Source organism: Bombus affinis, chromosome 1, assembly GCF_024516045.1.
Source record: "Bombus affinis isolate iyBomAffi1 chromosome 1, iyBomAffi1.2, whole genome shotgun sequence".
Lineage (NCBI taxonomy): Eukaryota > Metazoa > Arthropoda > Insecta > Hymenoptera > Apidae > Bombus > Bombus affinis.
The window spans coordinates 11,843,953-11,859,106 of NC_066344.1; the positions used below are offsets into that span (position 1 = coordinate 11,843,953).

Here is a 15,154-nt window from a genome sequence, read left to right on the forward strand (position 1 = left end):
TTCATTCCGACCAAACAGACCAAAGAAATTCATTTCTTTCCATCCAAATGAATCGAGCTTTTCACCCAACTATATATCTCTGTTCCTATTCCATTTGGAGCAACGTAATTGTTACCGTCGATTAACAAGCCGAAGCCCGTAACGTTAGCCAGCTATTAATGAATTTGATTAATTGGCAAGTGGGTTGGCCAGGTACACGCTGTAGTAAGACGTCTCGTAATCACCCGCGTAGGAAGTTGTACCCATACCTTAATATCGTTAATTAACTTATTTTCGAGGCAGCGGGTTGTCAATGTACGTAGCGTTAACAGAGGCAAGCACCTGATCGGAATACGAGCACGTAATCAGTTTGATCCTTGGTACGCGGCAGGATATCCCGACGCGACAGGACAGTTAGAAAACCGGGCATTAAAATACATGGAGGAGCGGTCAGCATGTTAGTCGTTGCAAAAGAAATTCCACGGTCTGACATCGCTACGGTAACATTGTAACCCCGGTTGGTATTCCAGTAGCATAGCAACTAGTGACCGGCAGCGTACAGACAGCGGCATTTATTACGCGCGCTACGTAACGCGCGCTGCGCCGCGCGAGGAATCGTCTCGCGTGCCCGAAGTCGTTCGCTTCGACCCGCGTGTACAAGTACAGCGAGGGTCCGCGTCTTTGATTTTACATGCAATGTGGTTGAATTATGCCACGGCGCCCGGCCTCTCTCTAAGCGAGTAATAATTACTTCGGAAATTACCGCTTTAAAAAATTGGTTAATAACAACTGTTCCTGCGGAACGCTCGGCTAGAGATACTCATCGAGCCTGTTTCCTGTGTTGCGATGAGACGAGTCCGTGCGTCGTCAGCCGGAGGAAGCAAGCTTGGAAAATTTCTTCGCGCATGCAGGCGCAAACAGCCCTAACTACTTTAGGTACATAGATGCGTATCGTACACTTCCTGAAAATCTCGGCCGCTCTCGATCGCGGCTGAATCGCGCGATAATTACACGATGCTCATTCGCCGGCTTGTTTCTTGGTTCGTTCCTTGGGTCCGATGCAAATGAGCGAACTTTGTCGCGCGACAGTTCCTGCGGATAGACTGCGTTCCTGCAATCTATCGGATTATGCGAGGAAATACACACGAACGGTTGTATTCAAATAAAAATTGATACAAGCCCACGATTACGTTATTTATATATCTACATGTGTTACATGAACCGTACAGAAGCCACCATTGACCAACATCGTAAATTGAGAAGTGCAGAAAAGCGATGTTACGCTGTTTTCTAATGTACCGCAGAATTTATCATTCTCTTCGTTGAACATTGAATATTAATCGCGCGTTTATGTAGTCAAGTTAAAGAATTAAGAAAAACTGAAGTCGACCAATTTGTCTTCCGAGAGACTCATATTAAATTGTTCTGTCATATTTATCAGAACAGCGAGTTCTTCGCGCATTCGCTGTAACGATAGACTTAGCTCGCTGGTGGATCTCCGGACTCGCGTGCGCCGCGTCAGCGCGCAAACACGCGCATACACAATACACGCTGGTGCGCGATTAGGCGTCGAACGGGTTTCGGTTTTTGCCACCAATCATTAAGCATTCCTGAATTATCGACGTATAGGTATATACAGAGGCGGTCAGAATTTCACTGGCAACGCGTCATAAAGAAATTCCAACGCCGCCGTAACCCCGGTTTCTTCCTGCACCGGTAGCGCTGTGACTAGTGGTTGTATGTAGTCGACCTTATACATATATCCGTCGTATATCACTATGCAGCTCTGTTGCGTGCACGAACTCGTTCGTCGTCGCGGTGACACGCGTGTGCGAGCTGCACCGACACGAACGCTCACACCGGCTCGCGCGTACCGAGTTACGTACACGCGTGCTACGTGCAAAGAACGCGTGTGCGTGTACACGCGTACCCCTAGAGGAGACAGATGCATAGCGCGCACGCATTTACATCTCGACACGCGAGACCCCTTCGATTCTTTTCTCGTTCTCTATCTCTCTCTCTCTCTCTCTCTCTCTCTCTCTCTCTCTCTTTCTCTTTCTAATTGACGTGCTCTCTTGTACTCTCTTCGCAAGTAAGTACTCGTTTGGCTCTATTCTACGATCAACCTCCTTGACCTATTGTTTCGCATTGGAAAATCAGTTTGCGCGGGATATCGAGCTTCTTGGCTTAGTTAACGGACCTCAGAAGAATTTTGTCGCTTAGAATGAATTTATTTACGAAATTCATGATAAAGGTGTATAAGTACAGGCGAGTACACAGAGATCGATGAATTTGATTTGATTATGGGATGTAAAGTCAAGAAGAATACGTTTCAGACAAACTAATTGTTACAGAACGCTAGGTTTCTCTCTTAAAGTGTTAGACCATAGTACGGATAATCATTGGAGCCTCTGACAGTGTTTTATTTTCTAAAAAACGTTAAGCTATTGCTCTTGGTTCTTATTCTTCTATATCGAAATTCATAGAAAAGTTTCAAACATTAAAGTTCCAAACGTACTTAGAACTTTGTTTATATAAACTTGTTTGGAAGCAAGTAGTTTACGTATAATTGGATTTCGTGTAATAGAAGTTCACTTTCAGACAAGTGGATTCAATCGGTATGATTTTATTTAATCAGCCACTAATCAAAATTTAATTTTCAACTAGGTGATCCTTGTATAAACAAAGCTCCATTATATTTATAGGTACATTGTCGGATAGTCGTAACATTTCGGTTGATAACACTGATAAACTGAACCTAGAAAAATTGAACTGGCAAACTCTTTTCGATTCAAGATTCTGATATTCTAATTTCCCGATTAGGTATCTAATACCCACGTGAATGACAATATGATGGTGATCAGCAAGGATGCGTTCGAAGCATATGTTACGTAAGCAGACTTGCAAATTCGATCGTCCTAAGAGCAGCTGCTATCGACTCCAAAGAAACAATCATCCTAGACGTTAAATTCTAGATCGTATAGGGAGACGGAAGATGGCCAAGCAGACAGACAAACAGAAAGAGAAAGATTGACAGGCAGAAGGTCCTGGTTGTCCAAAAGATTACGACGCCGCGCCGGTAGCACGTGCCCCATTCAAGACAAGTTGAAGGGGAACCACCCTCGTAACTTAACCTAACCTAATCCAACCTCCTTGCCGTGGCTATTCAGACCGTGACGAGGCAGGCTTCTTTGTGACCCAGGTTCAATCCAAGAGCCAGCGATTCAAACGTCTCTCCATCTCCGTTCCTTTTTCTCCTTTTTCCTTCCCGGACCTCGGCTTTCTCACTTTTTTATCGCGCCACGCATCAGGAAGTTATAACGTCTGCCCTTCGAACCTCTGGCTTTTGATTCTCGAATTCAGACAGCCAATTAGGATGAAACGACGAAGAAATAAAGAAGAGCAAAGAAGACGCGACACTAGCTGTTCGTGTTTTCGAGCGAAGATAATTCACTTTCGCAGTCGATGATTTAGTACTAGAATAATCAAAGCACTGAAAATGAGTAATTTGTAATTTTTCATAGAAATGTTATAAATGTACTGCAGCTTTTTTTCCAAGTTTTCTTACGAACGATCTTGATAAAGCTTTATTTCTTCCTTTGCATTATGTATCTTTTTCTATAAGTAGCTTTCATTTTTATTTCTTTGATACAAGTTATATAATTAAACTTTAGACAACGGTGACGAAAGTTCAAAAATTGCTGAACCGCCTCTCAATTGCGACAAGTTTCCAAATATCGTATTAGAGATATCGATGTTTCAATCTCGTCGTTTATCGCCTGTAATTGTTTTCAATATTTCAAAGGACAACGATCTTTAATAAACGTCAAGGAGAATCGACTACACTTTCGTCTTCTTGTCTGTCGTGCGGGCGCTTCTTCAAATCTCTGCTTACGTATCGGGAGCCACGCACTAAGCGGGCAATTTGTCAGTGGCAAACGGTTTCACGCTCCTTCGTGTACATAAATCACAGGAAGTTTCGGATAGTTAGGCCGTTTACACGCCCTTCAGAGTCCACGGGACTCCATTTACGAGCGTCTTGTGAAGCGAGTACCGCTTTTGCGACTCGCAGTTCCTTCGAGTTTTCTTCAGAGGGAGACGAAAAGTGCCAAGAGGCTTTGTAAGAATCGGCCACCCGCCGCTGCTGTTTGCCCCATTTAAGAACGACAACAATGCCAACACGCCTTCAGCTTGTAACGAACACCAATGTCACTGACCACTGACCAGTCGAAAATGGTATATACGAGCTCGTATCTCGTCGCCATCAACAGAAAGAAGAAACGGATCGAACGCTTTTCGAAGAGAATAAAGGATTTTATGACCTCTTTCGAACCAGGTTAGGCTCACTTTGGCGACCGTTTAGGGACGTGTACCAAGAATGACCATCTAATCTGTTACGAGCTTCTTTCATCACGTTTATCCTCTGTTTTCGGCTATAACTAGATTCACAAAGAAAGCTATTTCATGCAATTTTCTGTGAATAAATAATCATATACAATATTCTATGAAAATTGATCGAGTCTGATTATTCAATTACTCGTGCATATAATAAAGATATATTCCTCACTAGTAATTACTCCCAAAAACCTACATTCTTTCGAACGATAGCAATTTGCCATTACTTTTTGAATTATTAAATTTGCACATTTTTTTCGGTTAACCAGTTTGCTGCGAGTTTGATGTTCGATACCTGCTTTATATTGTACAATTTTTATTACGAAGATTATAGGGGAAAGATATGGTTATATGAATGACCTTTTGATTTTGATTATTAGGTGATTAAAAAGCCCAAAATATTTTTCAAAAGAGAGCTATGGGAGATTTAACGAAGAGAGAAAAAATGTCACTTGTCGTGTCTTTTCGCTATGATCTACATTTGAATTATTACGAGTTATATATTAATTATTATTATTATATATGAATTATTATATATGTTTTCACAACTTCTTGTTTTTTACCATATGCATAGCGACAGTCAGATTCACGCCGCACGCAGCGAACGTATTAATTACAACCCGTTGAAGATGAATTTTATTCTAAATTACCGTATGGTATTTGCGTAAAATTTCCGTGTCAGCTCTTGACATAAAGCGGAGCGTTATATTATCGTCGCGCCGCCTCTGTAAGCCACCGATAATAATATTTATTGGATGTTACCGGGCGCGTAACGCAACGGCAGAACAATTTACGTTCCCTTTGATGGGTCGAGGCTTCCTTTCAATGCCGTCTCGAAAGGATCGCGAAACTGTTCGACAGGAAGGGAAGGGGCGAGGAAGCGTTTTGTGCTGCTGTTGCACTGAAAGGGAGGCTCTCCGGTTGCGAAACCATCGAAACGATGCCGCGGGCAATCGTTAATAATAAGAGTGTATTATGAGCCGCGGAATCAAAGTGTAGCGTGCAATTACGTGTCAATTCCGTCAACGTATTTCGTCACGCTGCAGGATGCCTTCGGTGACCAAAAAGGAACGCCCGTTCCTTCTCTGTGTGTACGTATACCTGGAGAGGCGTCGCGTGTTTGTTGCTTTCTTTTTCAACTTCACCTCTCCTCTCTGTACTTTCCTAGTCGCTGCCATTGGCGTCGGGACCGATTTAATTGCACAAGTTGAAGACTTGAACTTCAACTATACGTTCCTTTTCCTCAAATTTCCATCAAAGATTATCGATCGATTTTTGACGAATTTCATGGTAATATTACACCGCTGTATGAATTTCCTCCATACATAATTAAAGTATATGTTTAAAAGCGACTTCTACGATTCAATGCGGTTTCGTTTAAGGACCTGTGATCGCAGAAAGACACCCTCGACCAGTGGGTAACTTAATATAACTCCCGGTGTCATTATTCTTCCGGGGGCGAAAGAGAACAAATAGTGACAACGGAGGGTTACATCGCACCCCTACGGGTTTCGTTATTCCTGCGCCATTGTTTCGCGGTAACGTGCAACGTGGACGTGGGTCTAAAAGGCACGTATAGGCACGTAACACACACGCTCGGTTTACACGAGAAGCAAACGTACAAGGCAAGCTGCAACAGCGAACCTCGTCATAACGGTCGTCCAAGAGGTTATGGGGAATACGGGCGACAGGACAGCCAGCAGCCAGGGCCATTATTGTGTACGGACGACGATCTTTATGTAAGATCTTACACGGGAGAGACCCATGGGGTCCTGCGGCGCACGCCCATACCGTCGAGGGTGGCTGTGGTTTCACTATTTTTCTTCCCTTCTTGCTTCCTCCTTCGGGAGCACTGTAATCTTTCTTCTCGTCCTTTCCTCTTCCTCCCTTTTGCCGCCTCGTAAATCTCTTCAGGTGTTGAAACATTCGACGTAGAACGGGTTTTATGCCACGGGGTGGAGAACACGTCGAAAAAGAAACGTTCGGCTTCTTTGGCTCGATAAACTTTTATTTAATCGATACATCCACGTTCGCTTCTGTATATTTTTGAAAGTGTGTTACAGATTTAAAATTACGATATTGTCAAGAACGTATTCGTAAATTAATATTTAACATACACCGACTTAACGTCAATTTATCGAAGGCTATGGGTACCTCGTAACCGATTTCTTCCAATCGGTTATCCCTGACATAAAATTCTGAACAGTTTTTGCATATGTCGTGGTATCTCGATGAAACGGATGACTCATTGGATGTACAGGGAAATCGTGGCGAGAGGGTCCCGTAAGCGAAAGCAGCAACAGGTGGCAAAGAAAAGCAGACGCGATCTGCCGCCGCGTGAGAATCAATCACGGAAACAAATCTCCTTTATTTGATCTCCATTCATCTCCTGTCACACTGTTACGACCGACATTCTTCCAATTTACACAACCTGGTCTCTGTTCAATTTTCGCTGGTATCAAAAAGAAACATTAACCAAGAGAAATCTCTCAAAACGAGGATACGAGGAAAGTATCATATATGTAATACTATCAGCCAGAAATCTGAAAAAACAGACCCACTTTGGTTCTTGTTGGTGTCGTGAAAACGAGATCAATCATGCCACATATTTCTCCCCACGATCCCGACATACACGTACGATCGTTGGCTCTCGCTCCCAATCTTCACGGTTGACAATTATTGACACGATCGTCGGTCATTAAGGATCTTGTAGCTACAAGAGCTCTCGCTCAGAAAACTCGTGTCTTTTTTCAAGCGATTCCGACAGCGTCAACTCCCACCAAGCTTGTTCTCGTCGTGAAGGTATTCATCCCCGCGGCCAGCCGTGGATAGCCATTAATTGGCCCCGTTCCTCGAGAAACCGAGGAAAACGTTCTAGTGGTGGCAGCCGGGCACGGCCGCGTCCCTCTCGTTATAGTCGTCGCGTGTACAAACAGGATCTGGTAGTGGTTGTGGCGATAGGTTGGTAGGGGCAAACCCTAATGAGGATCCCCTACCATAGACTGCCGACCGGCCGCCGCAAAGTAAATGAGCAGGTGCCTCTGGTATGCGCCCCGCCTACGCTTTCCACTTGCTCTTGTCCTCCACCACGAGTTTCTCGGGTGTCTTTTTCTTTTCCTCTCTTTTTTTCTCTCCATGCCACGCAGCCAGACCGAGCGTGTCGCGGAAAAGTGGTTCTTGATATACTACCGAAGTCTACAAACCCGCGGACAGATTATGTTCGTATATGTCTTTCTTTTTTCTCTTCCTTTTTTCCTTTTTTATTTTTATCGCGTCCCTCGATCGATCGAACCGATTGCATTAGGGCGCATTAGGCCGGGCCGGTATCATAATTCAGGATTAATTTTTCAAAGGGTCGGGACACCGTGTCTTCGTTAGCGAGTTGCAACGTCGTACTAGCAAGATTTTTATGTTGAGAACTTGTTACAGTGTCGGTTAATCTGCGACTGGTTTTTCGATGTTGCCAATGAATCCTGTGTATCTCGGTAATTAACATAATACAGCGATTTCGGTAGCGACAATGTGATGGTAGGATATTTGAAGGACCGATCTGTTCAGGGTGATTTGCACGTTCGACCATCGTCGGTCGTTAGACTTTTCAACCTTGAAAGACCTTCTCAAGGTGAGGAGACGCGGTGACATGTTCGGCTATATCGGGAGGAGAGTTCTCGGAGCTAGACTCCTCTTCTAGGGTATATACGTGGCCGTGAAGTGGTCTTCGAGACAGAGCAAACGCGCGCGCTTTTTAATACACTGGCCGGTACCTCGGCTGCGTGGACACGCACGAACGTGCGGACGCACCACGTGTTTGCTTAAAATCTTGACGCATGACCGGCCGATTTGTTTTTCCATTCGCAGGGCCGCGGCTACTCACGGTGTTAATCGAACACGTTCTATTATAGAATCTAATATGTACCTTTAGTTTCCATTCATTACTTATACGTTATTGTTACTTCGTTCTGTGAAAATTTGAATCATCTGTCAAATACTGTTAGCAACGAAAGGATAAATTACAAAATTCTTAAAAGGAAAAAGAATAACATTTTAACCTTCTTGGGCTATTTCTCTATGATTATAAATTATAACGAAGAATTTTCTATTCTAGATTGTCTGATTGTTTCGGAAATGACAGAGGAGAAGATATAAAATTTTAACCTTCACGGAGTGTTTCTCTATGATAATAAATTATAACGAAGAATTTTTTATTCCAGATTCTCTGACTGTTTTAGATATGCAAATATCGAAGTTATCGATGAATTCAAAATCCGATCCTGTTAGTTTTCCAGGAGACGAGTCATCGTCCGTCCTTCATGGACGTTACGCTATTGGTGACACACACGTCTCGTTTCCTTCTTCTCGATCCTCTTTGTGCGATGACTCCCCGGCTTCGGAGGAGGACAGAGCCCCGTCCTAGGGACCTTCGTTCGTCGCGGTATGTAAATACGTGGAACGAGAAGACTCCTCATCTCGAACGACCGACCGCGGTGCATCGTATCGTATTCTGCCGCCATTTGTCTTCGCGATCCGGGATTACGTTACCACGATGATACACGATGACATTTATTTTGGGATTTGTACGAGTCCCTGTGGCCCTTCCCTCTACGGTGTGGATTCTACGTGAACGCATCTTTCGTCGGACTGCTTGCGCGTCAGTTCCTATAATGATCACGGAATGCTCTCAAAACTTGAATTTCGCCGTCACTGTAATGTGGACATCAAGAAATAATTAGGAGACTGCGTGGTCAAAGAGAGGAAAATCGGTGACTCTAGAGATATTTAGGTTACCGTTGTATTTCCGCGAGTCTTCGTACTTCTTCGTACTTCTTCGTTCTTCAAATATTACTTTCTTATCAATTGTCATAGAGTTGATAGAATAAGCTTGGAATCTCAAGCTTAAGATCATGGCTGAAGCAGTAAATGTTAGAATTTCCTAAATGCGAATTTTAAGGTGTACGGATTGTGATCTTTAAGGTTTTTAATTTCTAAATCTATATAAGCATATAGGCAGATACATATGTAATAGTCGTGAATGAGACGTGATTCGAAAAATGAGCATGACAAGGAAGTTAGAGTATCATCTTAATGTCAAATGTTATTCATTAGAAATATACGTGGAAAATCGTGTACTAATCGAAAAGGCAAGTGAACGCATTGCTGAAAGATGTTGTAAATAAATATGTTTAAAAGTCCTGTGTACGAAAAGCAGAAAATGGTTAAACCAAACAACGAATCAAGCTTCCGTTGCTTTTCGTTAAAAAAGAATAAACAAAATATATCACTGAGTTGTTAATTATTCAAAGATGAAGAGCTTGAAGAAGTAAAGCTGGAAGCTTCAAAAAGTTCAATTTCATATCGTGTCAGTCCTACAATCTCTGCCTTAAAGCTCAAAATCTATGATTTCTCGTGAAGTAACGTATGTAAACAGAACACGATGGAAGATCGATAGATTCTTGCGATTCGAAATTGAATAATCGTGTGAAAATTGTGTAAACGCAGATGCCGTTAAGGAGCCACCACCCCATCGACGAGATACGGGATAAAAAGGGAGCACGTGGCAAAGATCAAACAGCTGGATCATCTCGTGCGTGCGTGCCTTTAGGTAAGGATCTTTTTCTTGCGGAAAAGGTGGGTACACGTTCGACCCAGGTGCAACCTCGGAAACCTTGGAAGGCGTGCGTGACAATGCTCGTATGCGCGTGTGGGATTCGTCGTGACGTGAAAGTCGTTCGAAACAAGAAAAGAGAGAGAAAAAAGAAAAAGAAGGCACGGCTTCCCTTCGACCATAACATAAAAAACAGAAAGAATCTACCTACTATGTATGAAATACGATAGCTTTTCGTGTAATTTCATTAATATCTACTTATCAATAACATTTCAATGGGAAGAGATGTAACTAACTGCAATTTTCCCACGAAGAGACAGATGCGTGGTGAGGAAGTTACAATGGATATAAAATATAAACGTATAGGTAGAGAATGAGACAACTACGTCACAGAGGAGTTACGTCAACGCGACTTCGATGTTGGCAAAGAAATCAGGAAACAACGAAGCGAATGACGCGCCTATATGAATAGCTATATGAATAGCTATGCACGCGCCAAGCCTGTAATTATCGTATGTTTAAATTTTACGGATCAGTCGCCGAAGAAGCGTGGGTAGCTTGGAAGCGAAATATAGCAGAGATAGGTTCGAAAGTGCGAGTTTTCTAGAAGGCATCGGTTCGATCGCGTCTCATTAAGGCTAATGACGTAGATGGCATAATTATTCTAATACGAGAGAGGTAATTCATCCATCCCGAACCTATCAATTCATTGTAATTATACGAAGCATACGTTCCACTTTCTGTGGACTTTTTTTACCAAATTACACGTCTCACGGCAGTCGGGCGTGCAACAAGGAGATCATGATTTATCGAACGAGACTCGGGTCACCGGAAATTTTATTAATCTAACCGATATTCCTCTTTCTTCTTCTTATTGAATTAATAAAACGGGATCCTACTATCCGGTAAAAAGGACGTTCGCGTCGCGCGTCCATTAATATAGAAACGCGTAGTTAATACGTCGCAAATGGTGTCTGCGTGTAACGCTTAAAAGGAAGTAGACGAGCGTTGAATATATTCATGGCACACGAGTTCCTAAAATAAATCGACTTGAGTATTCTGCACTTTACGGTTCTCCGTGTGGTATCGGACTGTCGTCGTCGCGTCGTTCGGTTCTTCCGTTAAAGAAAAAGAAAAAAAAAGGAAAGAAAAGGAAAAAGATGGTAAACACGAGCGTCTAGAAAAAATTGAAATGGTCGGAGCGACCACTTAGCGAGTACTCTCGACGTAGTGGACACGTGTCTAAAGCGTGGCTAGAACCTTAACCACGTGTCAATATCTCAAGGGACGTTTTGTTTACGAAAGTCATAGACGAGGCGAGACACGTTAAACATTTTTATCCAAGACGTTGAAAAATAAAGAAAAAGAAATTGCCGAACACTTTGCTATGCCTACCATGCACGAGCTACAACGATCGCGTATACATAATACGTTTCATGGTTCGTTCCACCGAACGACATACCGTACCCGTTTCACGAGATGAATAACACTAGAGACTCGCAAAAACCGGAACTCTAGCTTGCTCATTTTTTGCCCGCTTTTTCCAAGTCGTTTCACGGTATCAGTTCCGCGAGAAATTGTTTTCCAGTATCGTCGTAGTTTACGTTTACGAACGGTCATCGGAAAAAAAGCAGTCACGTGATCCCCATCGGCGCGCGCACACTTGTTGCGCACCGTGTAAAGAACGCGCCAATAAATAATAGACGCTACTTGTTTTACTCACGTCGTCGCAGCAAGAAGAAGGAAAGAAGAACGAGCAAATCGTCTGGAAGGCATCGATCCCCGTCGAGTCTTGGGATTCTCAGCATCCAACGCAACGTGTTCCTTATCAACGAGCTTTTGCGCGCGCAAGCACGCATCCTCGGCGCGTGGGCAGGCCCGAGTAGAGAAACCAGTAAAAGAGACTTCCCTCTCTGTCTCGTTCTTCTCTTCCGCCGAGCGAATCCACCACGATTCTCTTTCTCTGTCTCTTCATCGGTTACCTTGCCGGTAAAAACAGCACGAGGTGGCCGGTCGCGCGAACGAGAGTAGGGGGATAGGCGTGGTTCAATTCTCGTAGGTGCACTCGGAAACGATAGTGTTCGTGTGCCCACCTCGCGCCTACTGAGCTCGGTTAGGCCGACGTGAACACGAAGGGGGGCGAGTCTGGCCGAACAACAAAGGTGGTGGGGATAGCTGTCACGGGCCGAGCAGTGGGGAGAGAAGGGGAGTTAAGGTTCGCACACACGAAAATCAGTGGGGACGCGGCCTGTGCACGTGTAGAAAGAGAGAGGGGCGAAGGGAGTCGAACACGGCCGAAGGTGAAACCCGCGAGCCGTCGTAGTCTCGCAGTCGGCGCGAGACCGCGCTACTGGAAGGGTCGGTGTGTTGTCATATATGTGAATGTACGCAAACGCCTCTCTCAGATTCTCTCTTTCCACCGCACTCACCTTATATTCACCTCACTCGCACGAGAATACCGACAACGACAAACAAAACCATTAGACGACAGAGTATAGGAGAAAACGCGCGAGGAAAGAAGAGACGAAGTTGGCTGCGTGTCGCGAACCACCCCTTCCCGCTCGCCGAGTGACCGAAGCAGAGAAACAGTTTTTTTTCTCATCTCGTACGTAGAGGAGAGACGACCGCGTTCGCAAACCGCGTTCAAAAGTTAAGTACACGCGATCGAAATTTTCACATCCATTTACAGCGTCGCTGTACGACAATTTATACAATACGATATCAACACGGTGAGCCAGGGGTGTGATCTTAGAGAAGAGAAGTTACACGATCGGTTGGATACCGACGGACCGAAGAAGTCTGTGATCTCGATGTGCCTGGTTGTATATTGTTTACGAAACGTATCGGTTCGTAGCGTGTTTATGCGCAGCTCACGAACAGAACTGGGAATAAGTGCGTTCGCAGGAACGTGTGTGTTTACTGAGCAAAGGATACGCTTTTGTTCGATCGTCGATCGACGAGGAACTTTTCCTCTTTAAAATCGTAGTGCCATTTTGTTTGATGAAATTAAAGTAGTGAGAGACAGAAAAACGAGTGTCGTGCCGCTGTATTACCGTTTAGATAGGAAAACGAAAAAGGAAAGATAACAGGGGCGCAGCGTGGATTGTGTGTGATATTCCATCTACGATCGATCATCGTAGTATTATTGGTGTTGATTGTTGTTTGATAGTCGTCTATATCTATCGCCCGAGTTGTGTTAACGACCGTGTAAAGAAACTCGTTGCGACGGCTCGGAGACGATCGCTACTGTGATAACGAACGATATTCGTTTCGAAATTATGTTCAGTGCCTGCCTCTGTGATTCGTGACATTACTACCGTCGGAAGTATACCTCGAAACCGTCGACTAGATCACCACGTTTAAGTGTCAGAACAGAAGGAGTTGAATTTTGAAAGCATCGGATGCGCGGGAGCCTTTAACGATCACCGGGTAAGCCATAAAAGGCGAATTTCTTTTACATCGTTACGTTGACATTGTGCGCCACGCCGGCCACGAGATACACGCGTTATCTATCAGTCGAGTGACTATGTGACAGAGTTATATGATCATCGTTAAATCTGTACAACGTAATTACCGATACGAATCGTTCGTATTTATCAAATTTCCGATGAGAGGTTTGCGTCGCACATCTCCGTCGATTTATACCTTCCGATTCTCGAAAGTAAACAATTCGATCAGTTACTTCTAACGAATGTCACTTTTACAAGCAATAGGGTTATGTAAGTTTTTCATATACACTAAGTACTTATGTAAAGTTGAATGATTATTTTACTTTTTGTGTGTAACCTCACTTGTTCGTGAAATCATTTCCAGCGTTGTTTTTCGCTATCCTTTATGGGTATATCGAACACCAGTGAAGTAACGATCCAAGGAGAATAAATTTCACGTAAAAAACGTTGTGGAAGCGATACGATAACCAATAATTGATATCAAAGCCGCTTTTTCTCACCCTCGACGACAATGTCGTGCACATTTATAATCCGTGTCACACAACTCTCCTCTCATCGTCACGTGCGAGGGCGGTTTAATGCCACGCGTCGAGCTCGTTGAAGCGTCGCGGCGCTAAGCGTCGGAAGTAGAGCGGATGCGCGTATTACGGCAGACGCGCGTGAACATCTCTTTTCACGCACGACCTTTTCCGTCCTATAACGTCGCAACGAATTTATAAGCTCGTTTAATTTTATCATCGACAGATCAAAACTTCTCGCGACTCACGTTCCGAGGCGACTATGTATTTTTTTTTTTTCTCTCTCGTGGAAGTTTCACGTGGTCATGGAACCGTGGATCTTTCGTTCGTTCGTTCGTTTGCTTGTCTTTTTTCCACCGCTAACCTGTTTACACTTGTGCACTCGTGCATGCGTGTACGTGTCGATGAAAAAGTTTTTTTGTCGCGGGTTAACCATCTTCGGGCGTAGGTAGCAGCGTCACGTGCGAGGGTGGCTTAATATCGGAAGTGGAGCGAACACGCGCGTTAGCCCAGCCACGTAGAACGATCTGCTACGACCAATCTCTTTTACGCGTGTCCCTTCACGGCTCGTGACTCTGATGCGCGTGCTAAGCGTGACGCGCGCGTGCTAATCCTTTGTGTCGATGTTGCCAACGTGCGAGCATTTCGCTAAATATTGCCTTGTTTAAGAATTTCACGTGCGTAAAAGAATTATTCGATGCTCTTCTATATATAATACATATATGTATAACATCTCTATTCTGATTTTATCGCACCAACGATACTATTTTATCTTTTCTACGTTCGATATTACATTGGGTAGATTGAATTCACTCAGTAGCTGATTCACGCGTATAACATAGAGTCTAGGATAAGAAATATATCTACTCATTTCTACGATTGACGTTAGTAATCGTATTAAAGCCCGTCACGTGAAAGAAAATCGCCGATGGTGACGTATTCATCGGCTTGGAGTGTAATCAAAGTTTATTCACGCGTGCTGCGGCCAATGGAACGCAAATCGTACGAACCGTAGGCTCTATTGTCTTAATCGGACCTGTGTACACCGATAAGCGACGAAGTCCAGCGTTTCTCTTTCGGCGGGTGAAAAAGCGAGACGGTATACCAGGTGTCAGGTGTCACGGCTGTCCGGTTTCGTTTGCAAACACGCCGAACAACAAGAACGTTTCTTGTCGATCCTTCTCGAGTGCTTCTTTCCAGGTGGTTCCTCG

General features: G+C 44.0%; 1 protein-coding gene and 1 long non-coding RNA gene across 5 annotated transcripts in view; one reads left to right on the forward strand and one right to left on the reverse strand.

The window, feature by feature from the left end:
- LOC126920707 (uncharacterized) overlaps positions 1–12,073 on the reverse strand; it is a 50,149-nt gene extending 38,076 nt beyond the window's left edge. Inside the window, exon 1 of the long non-coding RNA XR_007712056.1 lies at positions 11,700–12,073. This is a non-coding gene — a long non-coding RNA (uncharacterized LOC126920707). The remainder of the gene's footprint in view (positions 1–11,699) is intronic.
- LOC126920674 (E3 SUMO-protein ligase EGR2) overlaps positions 1–15,154 on the forward strand; it is a 69,565-nt gene that overhangs the window by 4,259 nt on the left and 50,152 nt on the right. The window contains exon 1 of one of the 4 annotated variants that reach the window (XM_050731395.1): positions 12,297–13,405. The exons of 2 other annotated variants lie outside the window; for them this stretch is intronic. The gene's annotated coding sequence lies outside the window, so the exon portion shown is untranslated. One more of the 4 variants, XM_050731413.1, reaches the window with a different exon arrangement.